The sequence below is a fragment of the Lissotriton vulgaris genome, chromosome 6 (assembly GCF_964263255.1).
Source record: "Lissotriton vulgaris chromosome 6, aLisVul1.2, whole genome shotgun sequence".
In the NCBI taxonomy this organism is placed as follows: Eukaryota; Metazoa; Chordata; class Amphibia; order Caudata; family Salamandridae; genus Lissotriton; species Lissotriton vulgaris.
In genome coordinates this window covers 561905045-561924491 of record NC_141694.1, presented here as the reverse complement: position 1 = coordinate 561924491, position 19447 = coordinate 561905045, and the positions used below count along the sequence as shown (strand labels likewise).

The 19447-nt window shown below is 46.9% G+C and overlaps 1 protein-coding gene and 1 non-coding gene across 3 annotated transcripts in view; one reads left to right on the top strand and one right to left on the bottom strand.

Annotated features, from left to right (window-relative positions):
• Window positions 1–19447, bottom strand: part of DOP1A (DOP1 leucine zipper like protein A) — a 1079867-nt gene that overhangs the window by 1056120 nt on the left and 4300 nt on the right. The window lies entirely within an intron of this gene.
• LOC147707553 (U6 spliceosomal RNA) lies at window positions 11599–11702 on the top strand. Its single transcript, XR_015296899.1, has one exon. It is a non-coding gene; the product is annotated as a U6 spliceosomal RNA (small nuclear RNA).

Below are 19447 nucleotides of genomic sequence, written 5' to 3'. Positions count from 1 at the left end.
GAAATGCATTGGAGCAGGAGAATATATATGTTGAAAATGAAAAAACTTTATTGACTCATGTGAAGCAACATGCATCAAAATTACTAAAAGCTAATAAATACTTTCTTCAAGACTTAGGAGAGTGAACATTTTATCAAATAAATACGGAGGATAATTACCCCGCACACTAGTGTGCCCTAAGGGATGCCATCAATTCCCAATTGATTGCACTACTAATGATATAACGCATCCGACTCCAGGGGAGAAGACGATACCTCAGGAGCACCTGCTTAAACGCAGCAACTTTTTCGAGATTCACAACAATTAAGCTGTGCACACGTCGATCAATTCCTAAGGATTATAAAGAGGAAACAATCACGTGCTAATTAACCTGGCAAGTACCACCAACCCTAACAGCACACACCATGAATGCGTAATAACAGGAGTGGGAAACAAAGGCTGTATGTTTTTAGGGGGGAAAAATGTTTGAAATGCTGTGACAATTTATGAGGTGACTAACAATTGCGTTCCCCAACCCACTGGAGCTGCATTATTTATTTGGAGGGATACATGGGCCCAACACTGCAAATTAAAAGGCCTTTTGGCATTTTTATGCTTATCTATGCTCAAACCGTTTGCTACAAGTAGGTTGTTTTAAGGCTTTGTCATGAGGAAGCCCCATACCCCCATTTTGGCTGCACCGCCACACCACCCAAACTAGGCACCAATAGCACTTAAAAAGAAAAACATGGTTTATGATGGAGCAGCTTTATTAAAAATTGGCAAACCACACTCGTGAAAAAACAGTCATAAATATTCTAAGTGATAAAAAGCATGTGAGTAATGAAAGTGATCTGATTTTTGTGCCTCTATGCCAAGCTTGTGATCCGGTCTGTGTGCCTCTGTGCCCCCCGCCCCCTCGTTGCTTGTGCTTGCTGCCCCCTCGTTGCTTGTGCTTGCTGTCCTGCCCCTGCCCCCTCATTGCTTGTTGTGCCTCTGTGCCCTGCTTGTGATCCGGTTTTTGTGCCCTGCTAGTGATCCGGTTTTTGTGCCTCTGTGCCCCCCTGCCCCCTCGTTGGTTGTGCCTGCTCTCCTGCCCCCTCGTTGGTTGTGCTTGCTCTCCTGCGCACTCATTGTGCTTGCTTTCCTGCCCCCTGTTCCCGCATTGTGAGTGTTTTTTCTGGCCTTTGTTCTGTGTGGGTGGGGCTCTGTGTGGGTGGGGCTCTGTGTGGGTGGGGCTCTGTGTGGGTGGGGCTCTGTGTGGGTGGGGCTCTGTGTGGGTGGGGGTCAGTGTGTGTGTCTGGGGCTCTGTGTGTGTGTCTGAGGCTCTGTGTGTTGGGCTGTGTGTGTGTGGCTCTGTGTCCGCGAATACTCTCTAATGCTCACCTATTGCCATTGTAAATGACAATACCATTTATGTTTTTTTTTTTTAAATATCATGAGCAATGCCAATAGCTCTACCTTTAATAATGCCGAGACCTTAGCATTGGAAATGCTTGTTCTCAAACAGTTGAAGCACTTTCCTATGTATTTATGTAAACAAGTATCAAGGAAATGATGTGTTAATTTCAGGTATGGCGAAATGTTATACCGTTTTGAGAAAATAGTGCCTTCATATGGTATATGAAGAAAGCCGTGCTAAAAAAAACGGACTTGAAAGAAATCAAATTATGAAACTCCTGCTCAATAGTCACCAAACAACGTATGTGTAAACATGGCAGAGTCCAAAGACGCATTATTGTTCGAAATTTTGTGAAAGTTCGAAAGTTATAGGCAAAAATGGGTTTGGGATTTTGAAATATCTACAGAGTATAATTTAATCTTAACTAGAATATTGGAAATTTGATGGACCCACTTAAGACAACGGAGCAGCAATGTGGCTATACATTTGTCATAGGCCCCCTGCTATCAACACTGCAATGCCCTAATATATATGTCTGCATATGTACAAAGGATAAATAATAGGCAACTGCATATTGGGGTTGCGAATGGACTTCTCATTGGTGAAATGCACAATTCATGGTACATATAATTTAGACATGACAGAAAAAAGGTTTCACAGGTTTGACATAATTTCTGTGAAATACAGCTTTGGAAATCACTTCTGAAAAAAACATCATTATCCCAACCCAAAACCTAAAAACATTGATTTTCACTTTTTAGAGTGAACTATGGTTTGTAGGTATGCCATAATTCGATGCTCAAGTGCTTTAGACATGCCCTGTCAACAAAATACCCCTGCCTGCAATAATCCTTGGCTGATCCAGCACCGGGTACACAAAATGGCCAGCATCCCTGCCCACTACCTAAACCCCTTTTCTCCATCATCCACTAGGCACTATATGAAGCCTTGTCATGTGGATGTGGTCTGCACCAATGTTCAGCGTCCATCGGCGCTTTAGGACCTCATGATACTGAACTCCCTCAGCACACCATGCAGACAAGCTCATCACATCCGCCAAAGTACTATACCAACACCATCAATGAAGCTACCAACAGACATGAAGCACTGCATCAACCCCCTTGCCAGATTTACTAATTCATCATTCCACTGAGAACTGAAATTACATCAACCTCTCTTCAGTGAAAAATTGCAGGATATATGATAGGACTTCAACAACACCAAGCCTGCTTTAACTCTTACATCCACCCCTTCCTGTAGAATCTTTCAAGGGTCATCCTTCAAACCCCTATCTCTTGCAGATCTCACTAACATACTCAACTCCCTCAAAGCCCCTTCTCATGATGATGATGTTTTACTCTTTTACTTCATCACAGCTCTCTCTAGTGACATGCTCTCACCCCTACTTGCCATTGTCATTACCTCCCTCACTCAAGGCATCTTCCCAGAAGCACTCGAGACAGGCAAGATCTATCCACTCGTAAAGGAACCTACACCAGATCCAAATGACAACGCTAACTACCAGCCCACCATGTACCTATCATTTAAAAGCAAGATCATGTAAAAAGCAGTCCATATTCAATTTCAAAATTACATTAATGGTAACAATCTGGCTTCAGATCATGATGCAGCACAGGGACAGCTACATAACACATTGTAGATGTTGCATTCCTGACCATTGAAGATCTCCCTTGCCTCCTCTGATATTGCAGGACCTCTAAGCTGCCTTTGAAACAGTTGACCAGCCCACCTTCATACACACATTGGAGTCTCGAAAGGATTCCCTGGCTATGTCCATAAGTCTTTCTCCTTCTACTTCTTCAAACAATATCAGTTTGTTTATTGGGTCACCTCCAAGTTCCAAAAGATATTTATCACCCATGGAGTCCCCCAGGGTTCCAAATTGTCCTCTCTCTTCAACTTGTACATGGTGCTGCTTGATGCTTCTCTCACAGACAACAGCATCAAGGTTAAACAATAGGTTGGTAATGCACGACTCAGCCTTTCTCATCTGCTTCAGACACCCAGTGCCTCAAACACTCCCTGCACATCATCTAGACCTGGATATTCAGCGCATGCCAAGACAACATTCCTGTTATTGACCAAAAGGAAAAAAAAAGAAACAATGCAAACTTTGTTCAATTACATGAATCTTGATGGTTATTTTTTTCTCATTTGAATTCACACCAGTAGTGACCATACTACTTGTACTTGGTTCAGTTGTTTAGTTAGGTACCCTCACATCAGTACCCACATCTTTTACTTCATCCCATCACCACTTATTAGAATGGGGAGAGCATTTAAGCCTTTCTTTTGTTACTCTGCCAATTCAGTATTTTTTTACATCTTGATATTCTACTGAAATGCCACACTTTCGTATCACTTAAGATTGCGGATTAATTAGACACCACAGTGGTGTTTGACTCGATAGAATGGCCCTACCGCTTCAAAGTATTAACAAGATTTGGATTCGGCCCCCGATTTCGGATTGGGTGACATTATTATACACTGGCCTGATGGGGCAGGTTAGAGTGAACAATCACACATCCCATACGTTTACCCTACAAAGAGGGACCAGGCAAGGTTGTCCCCTATTCCCCTTATTGTTTTCGTTGACCCTCGAACCGCTGGCCCACTGGATACATCGCAATGCCTCTATAAGGGGATTGCGATGGAGCGAAGACACAGACGACAAAATTTCCCTAAATGCAGATGACATCCTTGTATATCTAGCGTCCCCCCAAAAATCCATCAACAGTTTTCTAAACGTTATTACAAACTTCGGTAAATATGCAGGGTACACCATTAATTGGTACAAATCTGTATTATATGTATTATATGGCCCTCCACCCCGCCTACCACGCGGCTACACGATTAAATTGGTAACTTAAGGCTTTACGCATCTCAGCATCTTTATCACACCAGGTCCCAAATTATATTAGGAGCACAATCTTTTAGCCCCCTTCAGCGAATACGGGAAGTTGTTAAGCACTGGAGAGCGCTGCCCTTATCCCTCCTTGGCAGAGCGGCCCTATTTAAAAGGCTTGCGCTCCCTAGATTTTTATATGCACTTCAAAACTGCCCCTTCCCTATAGCTGACAACTATTTCAACACCATTGAAGGTGAGCTCCATGTCTTGTTATGGGATGGAGGGGCGCCTCGGATTGCACTCCAGAAGCTTACAAAGGGATGGTACGGCGGGGGGATTGCTCTTCCGGATCTAGGCCTTTATTACTGGGCCTCACAACTGGTAGCCGTTAAACTATGGATCTATGGTTCCCCCATGAACCCGGACTTCCACCTAGAACGCTATCAAACAGGCCGGGAGGGATATTTGGGTGCTCTTTACAGCAAGGCCAAGAAAGACCGATATCTGGGGCCTATGGCACACACTGTTACCATCTGGCACAAGGCCACCTAACGCCTTGGGTGGGCGGATAAATTCACAAAAACCACGCCGTTGTGGTCTTCTCAGCGGTTGGGATCACTTTGCTTTCATAAAGGGTTCGACAAGTGGGACACCATCGGTATTTATAGCCTAGGCGACGTGGTCAGCAAGGGCAAACTTCTCACCTTTGACGATTTGCAAAATAAATATGCACTCGCACAAAGCGATCTGACACGCCCTCCTCACACAGGTCCCAGACCTTGCTGCCTTGCCTGATACTTCCCTCCTAGAGGACCACTTGCTCACTGAGCCACTTCTGACTAAAGCCGTTTCCTACACATATCGCAAGCTTTGCAATAATCTGCCCGACTCCTTCCAGACTCTTCTAGACCACTGGCAAACTGACATAGGTCTCATGGAAGACGAAGACTGGCAAACCGCACTGATGTCCCCTAGGGAAACAGCGATAAACCATCGCTTCCGCCTGATACAATTAAAATACTCCATAGATCCTATTATTCAGGAGTGCTCTTGGCCAAAATAGGTAGCCGTCCAGAAGCGCTGTGCCTTAGAAGCTGTGGCAACGACAGTACATGTTACCATATTTTATGGGAGTGTCCCCATATACGACCCTTGTGGGACAGAGTAACAAAGAAAATGATAGACACGCTGGGCAAACACATTCAACTATTGCCAAGACTGGGGATCCTGAACATTTGGAAAGCCACAGACCTGACAGAAATTGAGCAGCAATGGGTGGCTTTGGGTTACCTACTAGTAAAACGGGCCATAGTAATGCATTGGGGATCCAGCACTCGGACGTCGACGATTGGATGGGTAGCAGAAATGGATAGATGTATGCTGCCAGAGAAAGAGGTTTACAAACTAAGGGGCTGCCCAAAGAAATGGGACAAAAAGTTGGGAGGATTGAATACTTCTAGAGGTGAAATTTTTACTACTCCAACGGAAGATATGGCAATGAGGAGATCTCAACCCAGTGGCCCTTTACTTTCTTAATAGTTGAACAATACCACTGCAAATGGACTGTATTCCTTGTATCCTGAAATTCACTGTGATATTGTGATGATAACTCTGTGCCTTAAGTTTAATAAAAATTGTTATACAAAAAAAACAAAAACAAAAAAAAATTGCGGATTAAGCATACACGTTTTTGATCTGCAGAGGTTCTGCAAACTGGCTACAACCCTTCTTGGCTTGTACCCCAGTTTTACGCTTACCCAATCACCAGGTTCTAAGTACACATCATTCACTCCATGCTTCTTATTGTAATACACTTCATAAAGTTCCTGCATTTTAAGTAAATTATGCTTCACCACTGAGGGAGACCATTTGCTGTACAATTTCTTATTCATCCATGCGGTGTCCCCCTGGTAAAGCATTCAACAACACCGTTTCCAGCAGGATGATACGCAGGAGTACGTTTACCATTAATGCCATTCCTCACAAAGAATCTTGTAAACTCCTCCGCTGTGAATTGTGGCACATTATCACCAAGTATGGCTTTAGGAATACCTTCCCTTAAAAATGTTCTGTCCAAGGTGGATATTATAGCATTCACATCCAACACCTCCATTACTTAAAATTCCAGCTATTTAAAATAGTGATTTATAATGACTATTATGTGTTTAGCTATCCACCAATTATCCAATATGGGACCCAAAATGTCTATACTCAACTCCTCCTATGGGTTGTCTGGACACTTCCGGTGTCCAAGAGGTAGACGGGAAACAGATTGCACCTTATCTGAATTGGTACAAATTGGGCAATTCCTCACAAACCTCTCTGTTTCTACATCTATGCTGGGTCACCTGTAAGATGACTTCACTCTCGTCTTAAGTTTGACAATGCCTAGATGCCCTTGATGACTTATTTCTAAAAATGTTAACCAAAGTCCCTAGGGAAGTACCACTCAGCTACCCTAAGAATATAATCGGCTTCACTAAGGGACAATTCATCCTTGACCTCCAACGGTTCCTTGCTGTTTTTCCTGTAGTTTGCTTTTCTCTGCCCACCCTTTAGTGATGAACATTTTCACTTGCACCAAGATTTCATCTTCTTCATACTTTGCCAACCACACTTCATCCAATATTGCTAAACTGCCATCCTTCATCATGACCACACTATATTTATAACATTCATTTCCGGTATGTTCATCCACTGGTAATGGCGAATGACTCAAATAGTCTGGCACTTTGTGCTTGCTGCCAGGCAAATACTCCACGTCATATGCAAAGTCCAAAAACCTTAATGTAACTGTTGCAATATTTAGTGTCGCTCTAGCTACACCAGTAGCTCTAAGGACTTTAGCCAATGGTTTGTGATCTGTACGTAATTTAAATCTTATTCCCCACAAAAAATGGTCTAAATTTCTCCATAGCCCATAATGCAGCCAGCATCTCTTTTTCAATGAATGAAAACTTCTTTTCTGCATGAGTTAGCGAACAGAAAGCATAGGCTACTGCGCATTTTTACCCATGTCTGATAACCGAGTTAAACGGCGCCTAGGCCTTTGTCACTTGCATCAGTCGTTAAAATACTAAATGCAGACTTCTCTTGCACAGGAAAAGCTGTACATATATCCTTCTTGATCCCTTCAAATCCTCTTGTAACGCGCCATTCCAAATAAATTCCTGCCTTGCCTTCAATGATTGTCTTAACCCATACTTCTTCATGGTGAAATTCTGAACAAATTTAGAATAAAATTTTGCAAAGCCAAGGAAGGATCTGACTTCTTCTTTAGAACTGGGATCAAGGGCATTGCTGATAGCTTAAATTGTGTCCTTTTTAGGCAAAATTCCTCCTCTGCCCACTTCATGTTCTAAATATGTCCCAGACCTTAAAGCAAATTTACATTTCCCTAGTTTTGCTGTTAATCTTTTTTCAGTCAATTTCTTTAAGACCAGAACCAATCTAATGGCATGTTCTTGCTTGTCTCGATCCATCACCAAAATGTCATCCTGGTAGCCTGTCACACCTTCGATGCCCTTGAACAAATTGTGCATCAGATGTTGGAAGACTGCAGCCACCGATTCAAGACAAAATGGCATGCGTACAAACCTATTCTAACCAAAAGGAGTGACAAATTATATTAAACTCCTAATTTCTAGATGAAGTTCAATTTGGTGATCGGCCGAGGTCAAGTCCATGGTTGAGAACCATTCAACACCTTTAGTCTATGACAGAAGTTTATCAATCCTGAGTAGGCGAAACTTCTCCACGACAATATTTTTATTCAAGTCTCTCAGATCTATGCATAATATTATGTGACTATTAGATTTTCGAGCAACCACTGAAGGAGGGAGCCATTCTACACTTTCAACCGGCTCTATGATCCTTTGCTTTCCAAGGTATTCAGTTCCTCCTTAACTTTTTTTTTTATCCCTACTAGATATTCCTGCCCTTGTGACATACAGGCATGGTTCCTTCTTTCAAGATAATTTTGCGAACTACAGACTCAAGAACGGATAGTGGGCTTCCAAGGAACCCTCTGCCCACAAAGCAGGACTTAGCGTCTTCCATCAGCACATCAAAAAAGCCAAGAGAACAGCCATAACCAACCACATCGAAGAACTATTCAACTTTGTCAAAAAATTCCCCAACCATGCAGGTATAGAGAACACCATCAACCTCTTCCAAGAACTCTGCGACTCCCTCTCTGACAACTTCCTCAGCAAGATAGCCACTATCTACAACAAATTCAAACCCCAACCCACCACTCCCAGCCTCAACAACCTCAACAACCTCAAGCAACCAGCAATCAACAGCCGAATGCTAACCACAGGACGTATCACTCCGTACCTTGGTTTGACGAAAGCCTTAGACAACACAAGCAAATATGTTGAAGGCTGGAAAGGTAGTGGTGCTCACATTACGAAATAGACGACAAGCTTTTATATAAAAAAGCCCTTGCAGATTATAAAATGAAAATTTCAACTAATAAGAAACAATTTTTCTCTACCAAACTAAGAGCTATTCTCACAACTCCTCCAAAGAACTCTTTTCAACTGCACAGAAACTAAGTAAACTTACTGCCCAGAAAAATACTGGAGTAAACCAAAATTTCTGTAATCAGTTAGCATCCCTCTTTCAAGCAAAAGTAAAGGCAGTTGCACACTCTGTTGCCTCAGCTCAGAGCGCAGGAGGAATGTTATCCTACGGTCCCTCTACTTTCAAGACTGAGATCTCTTGTGAGGAAGGCCCCTCAGTTGATACAATCCCTTACCTTTATAACTTTAGTAACATCTCAGTAATGCAGATGAGATCAGGATCACCCTGGGATCCCTGCCCCACTAACATTCTCCATCTGGCCCCAGGGCCTACGGCCCTGGGATCTTCAATCAAATGTTTTCTGATGGATAGAAGGCATTCATTCTTCCGTTGTTGAAAAAACCTAACTCGTCTACCCCTGCCCACTAAGACTGTTGAGAATGCCATGAACACAGAACTCATCAAGTTCTTGGAGGACAACAAGCTATTAGATTGTGTGCAATATAGCTTTAGAAGTCAACATGGCACTGAGTTGGCCAAATAAATGCGCCTGAAGAAATCAGAGAAGATCTGGATAAAGGAGGGAAGTCCGCGCTGATCCTATTGGACCTCTTGGCGGCCTTCAACGCGGTTGACCACAACCGGCTTGACAGTCGCCTCTTTTTGTTAGGAGTCAGGGGGGAGGCTCTGGACCTTCTAAAGTCCTTTCTCAGTGAAAGAGAACAACGGGTGGAGCTTGACGGGCACAGCTCATCCTGGTTCACCCTGCCCTGTGGGGTACTACAGGGCTCCTCATTGAGCCCAACACTTTTCAATTTAGGTTACCCCTGTCTGTTTGCTCATAAAATCCTTTGGTTTTAAAACAGTGTCATATGCCGATGACACACAAATCGTGGCGTTCTTTTCTGGAGACCACACGGATACCACTTTAACATTTCAAGAGCGCCTGCGCAAAGTCGAACAGTGAATGGCGCCAAATTGCCTCAAATTGAACCCAGGGAAAACCTAGGTGCTCCTTATTGGAAATTATACCTCTTTCTGGCGACCAAACTGGTGGCCACAAGAAATGGGCGAAACTCCCACTCCTGTCAATAAGGTGAAAAACCTCGGAGTCCTTTTTGAGTCTAAACTATCCTTTGAGGTGCAAATTAATGCAATCACCTCACGTTTCTGTACGATTAAAACCATCAGAAATATCCTTCCTTTTATTCCACTAGAGCTCCAGAAAGCAGTGGTGACAGCGCTCATACTGTCCAGACTGGACTACTGCAACGGGCTGTTCCTCAACATACGCACACGCTTTCTCAATAAATGGCAGGTCCTTCAAAATGCAGCAGCCCGTCTGCTGCACGATATTCAGAAACAGCAATCAGTAGCACATGCCTTACATACCTTGCACTTGCTACCGGTAAAAAGGATCAATTTTAAGGCCCTCTGTACTGCCTTTAAGGCACTTCATGGACTCGGCCCGGATTTCCTGGTGAACAAATTTCAGTGGTATCTCCCTGGTAGGAAGCTTCCCTCAGTAACTTCTGCAAATCTGGTAGTCCCCAAAGTAAAAATGGCCATGTTGAAGGGGTGGCGGGGAAAAGCTTTGTGGCAGGGACAGTGAGGTTGTGGAAATCACTCTCAATACGACTGAAGACAGAAAAAAAAACTCCTGGCATTCCATAAATCCCTAAAAACCCTGCTGTTTAATAAGCAGTTGTCCTACTTCTCGTCTCCTGCGCGCAGGCACACATTTCAGGCTAGGCCGCCGCACCTAGACACCTCCAGGTATTAGCGCGCGTTACAAATCCTAATTTCATTTCATTCCCACTCACTATGCAGACCACCTTCACTATCATGACATCCATCCACTCTGGGGTGCCCACCAAGCCCTGCTCCCACCACCTCTTCAACCGCTGAGCCAACCCAATCTGCACAGGGCCCACCGGCATCCTCAACACCTCCATCTCCACAGCAACCTTTCTAGACATATGGAATAACACGGACGTCAGACGCCTCCTAAAGAAGCCCCTCAGCTGACCCTAGCAGCCTCAAAAAGTACCAACTGCCCTCCTTGTACCCTTTCCCGGCAAATGTTCTTGAGCAAGCCATCAACCGACAGCTCACCAAATACCTGAAACTCTACTGGCTACTCGAAGCCTCACAATCAGGATTCTGTGCCAACCACAGCACTAAGACTACACTGATCGCCACCACTGACTACATCAAACCTCTTCTTGACCGCAGAGAAACTGCGACCCTGATCCTCCTCGACCTCTCTGCTGTATTTGACACCGTCTCCGACCACACTTTCACTGAAAGACTCCACATCGCCGGCATACAGCAAAACGCCCTCAAGTGGATCACTTCTTTCCTCTCAGGACGAACACACAGCCTCCGACTGCCTACCTTCACCTCCGACCAAGGACATCACCTGTGGAGTACACCAAGGATCATCCCTCAGCCCCACCATGTTCAACATTTACATAACCGCTTGCAGACTTGTCAGATCCCACGGCCTCAACATAATCTCCTATGCTGACGACACTCAACTCATCCTCTCACTCACGAGGACCCTATCAACACTAAAACCAACATTCGCAGAACCATGACAGATGTAGCCAAATGGATGAGACAAAAGCTGCCTCAAGCTCATCTCTGACAAAACAGAAGTACTGATCTTCAGGAAGAACACTTCTGCATGGGACCATAGCTGGTGGCCAACAGAACTAGGGCCAACGGCCACACCAACAGACCACGCACTCAACCTTGGCATCATCCTTATCAGCGAATGGACAATGAAACAGCAAGCCAACACAGTTGCTTCTTCGTTGTGCACACTTCGGTGGCACACATACTTTATTTGGAACACAGAGAAGATTAGCATGGCCCCTGCGCAAGGATGACACTCAAATTTGTGAAGGGTTCCATATTTTTCCAGGATGCTTGTTTCCAGAAAAAAAAGGAGAAAAGAAACAGAGAAAAAAATTTAAAAAACAGTTGTTTCTTCGTGCTTCCTCACACACTGTATGCTCCACAGAATCGTCAGATGCATCCCAATTTACATGCATACCTACAAAGTTCTACACAGCCAAGGACCATCCTACATCAATTATCGACTGAATTCCACCTTGCCTGCAAGACACCTGTGCTCCGCCTCACTAGCACTCGCACACACACCCCCCATTCACGCAGCGGAAGATGCTGATTCTCCTACATCGCCACCAAGACCTGGAACAACCTCCACCCCACCTTTGAACAGCACCCTGCATGGCGGACTTCAGAAAGAAGCTCAAGACCTGGCTCTTCGACGGAGACACACCACCTTCAGCTCCCAGATGCCCGTAGGGATGACACGGTGCCCTCTACAAATGCTGATTAACCGATTGATTGAACTAACCCACTCAATTTACCAATTTTGCCTGAAAACACAACAGGATATCTTTTCACCAAGTCTCCTTCCGTGGAACTCAAACGTTCACCCAATAACATAAGCTGGTCAATGCTATTGGGATAATATCCAAATTCCCTAGATCTATCCACCTAAGTACTGATGGTCCCTTGACCCCCACATTTAATTTTCTTTGTGATTTGCTTCCTTTAAATTCAAATTTGACTGTTCTATATCCAACCATGGGAATTTTCTCACCCATAAAGGTAACATGGTGCTCATCGGTGAGATTTTTTTTTGATAATCAATTTTTATTGAAGTTTCTGAAACAAACAAGCTCATTGGCATCAAATCATAGTACAGCATTAAAAACCCTTCCCACCATGGCGACAACACTAACATAATAAGACCCTCCTGAGTGGGTACAATATCTTCCATATTACATACATGCATAGTGAGGCTCGGGCCCTCAGAAGCAACAGGCCGAACCATTTAGCCAACAACCCGCTGAACATTTCAGGGCAGCCCCAGGCTTCAAAGAGGGACTCCTCCTGCACCCCACACCAGTCCACACCCCTCCTCCATTTCCGCAGCGTCAGGACGCAGCTTGGGACCAAGCAGCCGCTATGTACCACTTCGTCACCGCCAGGGCCGTTCCCAGGAAGCGCTTATCAGCCCTAGAGCCATCTAGGCCAGCGAATATCCCCAGCAGCAGGTGCCTCGGGTCGTGGAGAACCTCCCACCCCAGAGTATGCGTCAGCTCACACTCCACCCCGCTCCAGAACGACTCCAGGGCCAGGCACAACCACACCACGTGGTAGAAATCTGCCGGGGCAGAGTCGCAGCGCGCACAAGCCGGAAAGGTTCTCAAGCCAGCCCGGTAGAGACGTGTCGGGGTGAGGAAGGCCATGTGGAGGTAATAAAGTTGGACCAGGCGTAACATGGACAACGTTGTCAGGGTTTTGGGGGCCATAAGGGCGTCACGACAGTCTGCATCCTCCAAGGGACCCACCCACTCCACCCAACGCTACCGAAGCCGGTCCAGGGATGTAGGGCAATTGTTTACCAGGGCACGGTATATACGGGACACACCCCCCATTCCCTAGGTCCCCCATCATTACCTGCGCCTCGAGAGGGCTGAATTCTGGGAGGGTGGTGGGTGCTGGGAGATGTACGTTTAATGCGTGACGGAGTTGCAGGTATTTGTAGAACTGGGAGCGGGAGAGGGCATGTCTGTTTTGTAGGTCTGAGAAAGAGCGCATATGATCCCCCACCCACACATCCCCAAGGAGCGAAATACCTATCAGGTCCCAGCGACGGAAACCTTCTAAGGACAAGACCTCCCTCAGCCAGGCTCCATGCCATAGCGGTGTCTGTCGAGTTAGCGTCCGGTCCCATCTCACAAGTCTAAGGGCCGCGCGCCCAGCCATGAGCACCGTCCTAGTGACTGGGGGTAAGGCTTGTGGCACCGGGGAGCCGTAGATGAATCCCTGAAGCTGCTTAAAATCCAGGGTGGTGAGTTCCACCCGGTAAGCAGGGTCGGACCAGCCGCCCGCAAACCAGTTGTGGATCACGATGAGCCTCGTGGCCAAATAGTAGAGGTGAAGATTGGTGACCCCATGCCTCTGTCAAAGGGGAGGACCCGGCAATGAGACAGAGACAGTTGCGGCCGCCCACCTCCCTACAGGCATCGGGTGAGGGAGCTGTCCAATTCCCGAAACCAGCCACTGGAAAGGTGGACCGTGGTGTTCTGCAGGATGTAAAGGAAGCGGGGGAGGATCATCATTTTAAAAAGGGCACTCCTACCCAGCGGATTAAGGGGGAGGGACTGCCAGTTCCCGAGGTCAGACTTCATCCGAGCGACCAGGGGGGCAATATTGAGGGCCCATTCCAGCTCCGGGAGGAGGGTCACCCACAAGCCCAAATATTTGAAGGATTGCCTTCGGAGGGGGGGGGGGATCAACTCCTGCCAGTCGAAGCACGCCCAGGAGAGGTGCAGGGGGACCAGGGTGGACTTCATCAGGTTGAGGTGAAGCCCTGAGACCTGTTCAAACGCCGCAAGGGCCTCTAGAGCTCGAGGGCAGGAGTGCTCTGCATATAGAGTGATTTTATCCACCTGGCTCAGATTCCAGGCCCAACCTTGGATAAGGGAGCTCTGTCGGATGAACGCCGCCAGGGGCTCCATCACCAGAGCAAATAAGAGCGGCGAAAGAGGGCAGCCTTGACGGGTACCTCTTCGGATCGGGAAGGGTTCCGACAGCTCACCATTAACTAGTATACGGGCTCTAGGGCTATGATAAAGAACCCTGATCAGGCGGCGGAAGAGAAGGCCAAATCTCATCCTTTCCAGGACATCGCCCAGGTACCCCGTGTCAAAGGCTTTCTCGAAGTCCACGAGAAGCAACGCCAAATATGGGGACAGGCGGTGACGATGGGCCTTCGCCAGATTGAGTCGGCGGATGCAGTGGCGGATGCCCCTGGCTGGCATGAAGCCACATTGGTCGGGATGGACCAGGTCCTGCAGCAAAGGCCGAAGTCGTTGGGCTATCGCGGTGGCATAGATTTTGATTTCAGTATTAATCAACGATATTGGGCGGTAGTAGGAGCATTCCAAGGAGGGCGGCTGTGTTTTTGGGATGACCACAATGGTAGCCACATCGGATTCGGACGGAAAGGACCCCTCCTCAACCACCTGGCGGAAAAGTTCCATCAAATGAGGAACCAGGTCGTCCCGAAAAATTGCGTAGTACTCTTGGAGGAACCCGTCGGGACCGGGCGTCTTACCAGAGTGCAGCAGGGAGATGGCCCTGTGTACTTCTTCCGGGGTGAGGTGGCCGTCCAGAGCATCGGCGGCCTCTCGGGAGAGACAGGGCAGTTGGGTTCCGGATTCCTCCATTAGTCCAGCTAGGGAGGAACCGGGAGGGCACGCGGCATATAAGGTCGCATAGTAGTGTGCAAAGATTTGTGCGATGTCCAACGACATCACCGGACGGGTCCCCGCGACCGTCCGGATCTCCGGGATAATCCGGTTAGCTCCGGGGTAGGACACCAGGTTTTAAAGGAGTTTACCATTTTTGTCCCCCCAGCCATAGATACGTGCCACCGAGGAGCGCCAGAGCATTTTGGCCGACTCTAAGGAGATCCACCGAATCTCGTCCCGGACCAGCGTCAGTTGCCTGGAGGTGTGGCTAGTGTCGTTAGTCAGCTGGGCACGCTCTAGTTGTGCAGCCCTGGATTCCAATTGTAACAGTTCGGCGACCTGTTCCGCGCGCTTGGCATGGACCAGTCCTCTGGCCACCCCTCGAACCACCGCCTTACCGGCCTCCCAGAGCGTTCCCTGCGAGGGGACCGAGCCTGTGTTGATAGAAAAATAATGTTGCAGCTCCTGACCTAGGAATTCCACCAGTGTGGGGTCTTGCAGGATTATTCCCCAGTGGCCCTTACGCTCCAGATAGGTCAAGGGCGACAACCGTTCAGTTGGCATCTGTCCGTGTGGCCTCTGCAGAATGATGACTATAAGGAGCACATGAGTGAAGCCATCGAACACTATCTGACGGCTAACGTGGGGTCTGACTCTTGCGCTGAGACATTATGGGAGGCATTGAAACCCACACTGAGGGGGTAGATATTTCTTGATGCGCTGCAGCGCATAGGAAGCCTAGGGAGGAGCTGCTGCGAGTGGAGGCAAGAATAGAAGCACTCTAACGTAAGAGCCAGGAGGTGGAGGGAAGCCAACTTAGGCAGCAATTGTTGATGGCACAACAGAATTATGCGGTCCTTCTGATGGACGAAGCCCGCCAAGCCTGCCTGGCAAAACGTAGCAGGGTGTATCAATGGGGCGACAAGTCCAGCAAGATGCTGCATCGATTTTGTCAGGGACCCTTCCATTCCCAGGCCTTAGCGGGAGTTCTGGACCCGGCGGGACAATCAATTACCGACCCCCCCCCCCGGGTATTGCGGAAAGCTTTGCTACCTACTATGCGGATCTATACGCTCCAAAAGAATGCTTATCGGTTGCCATCATTGATAAATTTATAGCTGACCTACTACCCAAAGCCGTGTCAGATGAGGTGCGGGTAGAGTTAGAGCTACCACTGACAGATGAAGAATTGGGCACAGCCCTGGCAGAACTCAACCTCGGGAAGGCGCCGGGACCCAACGGGTTCCCCAGTGAATTTTTTAGACACTATTTTATACAATTGGCCCATCACTTTCGACCGGTGGTGGAGGAGGCTCGGGAACGGGGCTCGCTTCCTCCGGACTGGAGGCATGCAGAGGTGGTGGTCTTCCATAAATCGGGCAGGACCCCAGAGCAACATGCTTCAGGGCTGTCCCCTGTCCCCATATTCGTTTGTACTAGCCATGGAGCTCTTGGTGGCATGGGTGCGCATTGACGCAAAGATTCGGAGATTTGAATGGGAGCCGGGTCTGTCTGATAGGATCGCATTATATGCGGATGATGAACTTTTCTTTCTTGCAGCTATAGACAGGACGAGGCCGCCGCTATTGTGCATTATGCACATTTTTGGGGAAACTTCGGGTCTCTATATGAACCCCCGTTAGTCAACATTATGGGTCCTGGGGGATCGGACGTGGATAGGAGCGTGGGCTTCCTCGGTTCAGCTGGCGGTGGGTGGACTGAAATATCTGGGCGTGTTTTTATCGGATGTACCTGCAGTCTCCTGGGAGCTCAACCTGGTCTCAGGAGACTGCAGGTACGTGAAGATCTTAAGTCCTGCTCCTGTATGCCTGTCATTATTTGGCAGATCAGCGACATTCAAGATAGTGGCACTTCTCCCGCTCCTCTATCAGCTACAAAATCATCCATATAAGATCCCATCCGATGGTTCAGACAGGTGAATGCAGCACTTCGACAGTTACTGTGGGAGAGGGGAAAGGTGCGGGTGGCTCTGCGCACATGCTTCCTGTCCCCCTACTGTGGGAGGCTAGCGTCCTCTGATGTTCTCTCATACTATCAAGCCTCACACTTGCTGGTTCTTAATGAGAGGTGGTACGGCGACAGGGGACACCCGGCGTATGCAGTTGCGTGACAGCGCATGGGACATCATTCCCTACATACAATACTATATTCAACACCGCTGCGGGGGTTGCTGCCATCGGTGACACAGGTAGTGTTCCTGATCAGGAGGCAGGCATTGCGACGAATGGGGTGGTGGAACACTGACTCGGGAAACCCCCCTCTGTGGCAATGGGCACTTGCCTCAGCTGGCGGCCCTACAGGGATTCCAAGGATGGGATGCGATAGGTATCTCAGTCCTTGGTGATGTTAGGAGGGGCCGGACGCTCAAAGCCTTTCAAGACCTACAGAAAGAATTCCTTTTGCCACAATCCCAGTTTTATTGCTACCTTCAATTTCGGCATGCCCTGTCCCCTAGTTTAGAGGGTTGGGAGTCACTACCGGAATTCAGCCAGCTGGAGGCGAAGGTTTTCATGAGAGATCTAAATGACTGGAAAATTTCCCTAATGTATCAATCCCTGGTCACTCATTGCTCCCCTACACTTCAGAGGCTTTGGAGGGCCTAGGAGGAGGTTGTGGGCATGCTGGAGGAGGAGAACTAGACTGAGGCCTTAGCAGCCCTGCGAGGGGCTGCCATAGCGATGCAACTTCGCCTGGTTTAGTTCAAGTATTTACACGGGGTCTATTTTGCCGGAGTGCGCCTGTGGAGGGCAGGGCTGATTGCCTCCCCTGTGTGCCTTCATTGTAGCCAAGAGGAGGGTACATTTATTCACACAGTTTGGCGCTGTCCGTCTCTTGATCGCTTTTGGAGAGGGGTATATGCCTGCCTTTCGGAGGTTTTGGGGTGGGAGCTCCCCCGTTTGCCACAGCTGGCCTTACTTAATGTTATGGAGGGAATAGGAGGCAACATCTATAAGCGTCACCTTATGCAATTGGGCTTTACATTGGCGAAAAGAGATATTGCCAGGGCATGGAAGGCGCCAAGGGCCCCATCGGTGGCCGTATGGAAGAATGGGCTTGACTTCTGTATGGGGCTAGAACAACCTATTTTTGTTGCTAGGGGGTGCCCATGCAAAGATGACAAGATTTGGAAACAGTGGGCGGATTATCGGGAACTGTTGTTAGACCCGCCACCAGTAACAGAGATCCATCCGATAGGATAAGGTATATGCATATCCTCAGACTGTGGGTGCATACTTACGGGGTGGCCAGAGGGGCTTACCCATTCTGCTATATTTCTATGTGGTGGACAGGACTATGCAGACCTTGTGCTATCAGGGTGGTTAGGGTGTGGGAGGTGTTGTTGGTATGTGTTTGGATATTATATGTAAGAGTCAAAGTCATCATAACTGTATAGTTGGATTTTGCAGTTGCCTCTGGAGTGCTGAGCCCTGCAATATACGTGCAACTTGACAAATAATTTTATTTTTTTTAAATACCATCACCACTTAAGGATTAATTTTCCCCTTCTAATCCTCCTCGTGATTATTTAAAATACTCTTTTAACATGGAAGGTGTGCGCATCACCAACACACACCAGGCCTCGAAAAATCCACTTGCCATGGTAAGCCGGATTTAATCAGGACAAGTTATTTTTAGAGCCTACTCCCCATTTCTGGAGAGCTGACAACAGGTGTTCTGCTTGTTCAATAAAAGTGAATGAGCAATAAAGATGCCTTTAAATCTTGTTGTCTTGTCACATTTGCTCTTTTCAGAGACAGAGGTCAAAAGTCAGTTGGTCTTCCTACATTTACTTTTCTTTCTGTGGCTGAAGTTAAAGGATTTTGTAAAGTTAGCTGTCTAACACAACACTGAAATAGATAGAAGTTAACTGTTCAAACATGTCAAATATATTTCACTAAGTATGAAGACAAATTTTTGTAATTCTGTGGTAAAAAAAATGATTCTTATAGATCAAAACAAATCAGAACGCTTTACGTGGTGATGTGTAAATTTCAAATATCTTTGCTAAAACCCATTTTCCAAACATTGTTTATGCGTTATATCGTTTTTATCAGTAAAACAACATGTTAGTGACATAGTTCTGTGACCATTTCAATGGAAAATGTGCTAGCTTTAAATGACAGTGCACTACCACATCATGCTTTAGTAATAGATTTATGAAAAGTGAGTTGTTAAACATGAACTGGGAATATTCATGCTCCTGCCCAGATGGCAATGCTATCAGTGAACTAAGAGGCAGGCCAGGAATCAAGTGTACCCTATTTGTGGGCTTGATTCATATTATACATGGAGCAAACGTTTAGTCTAGTAAATAAAGATTTTTTTTTGTACAGCAGAAATAGTGAACTT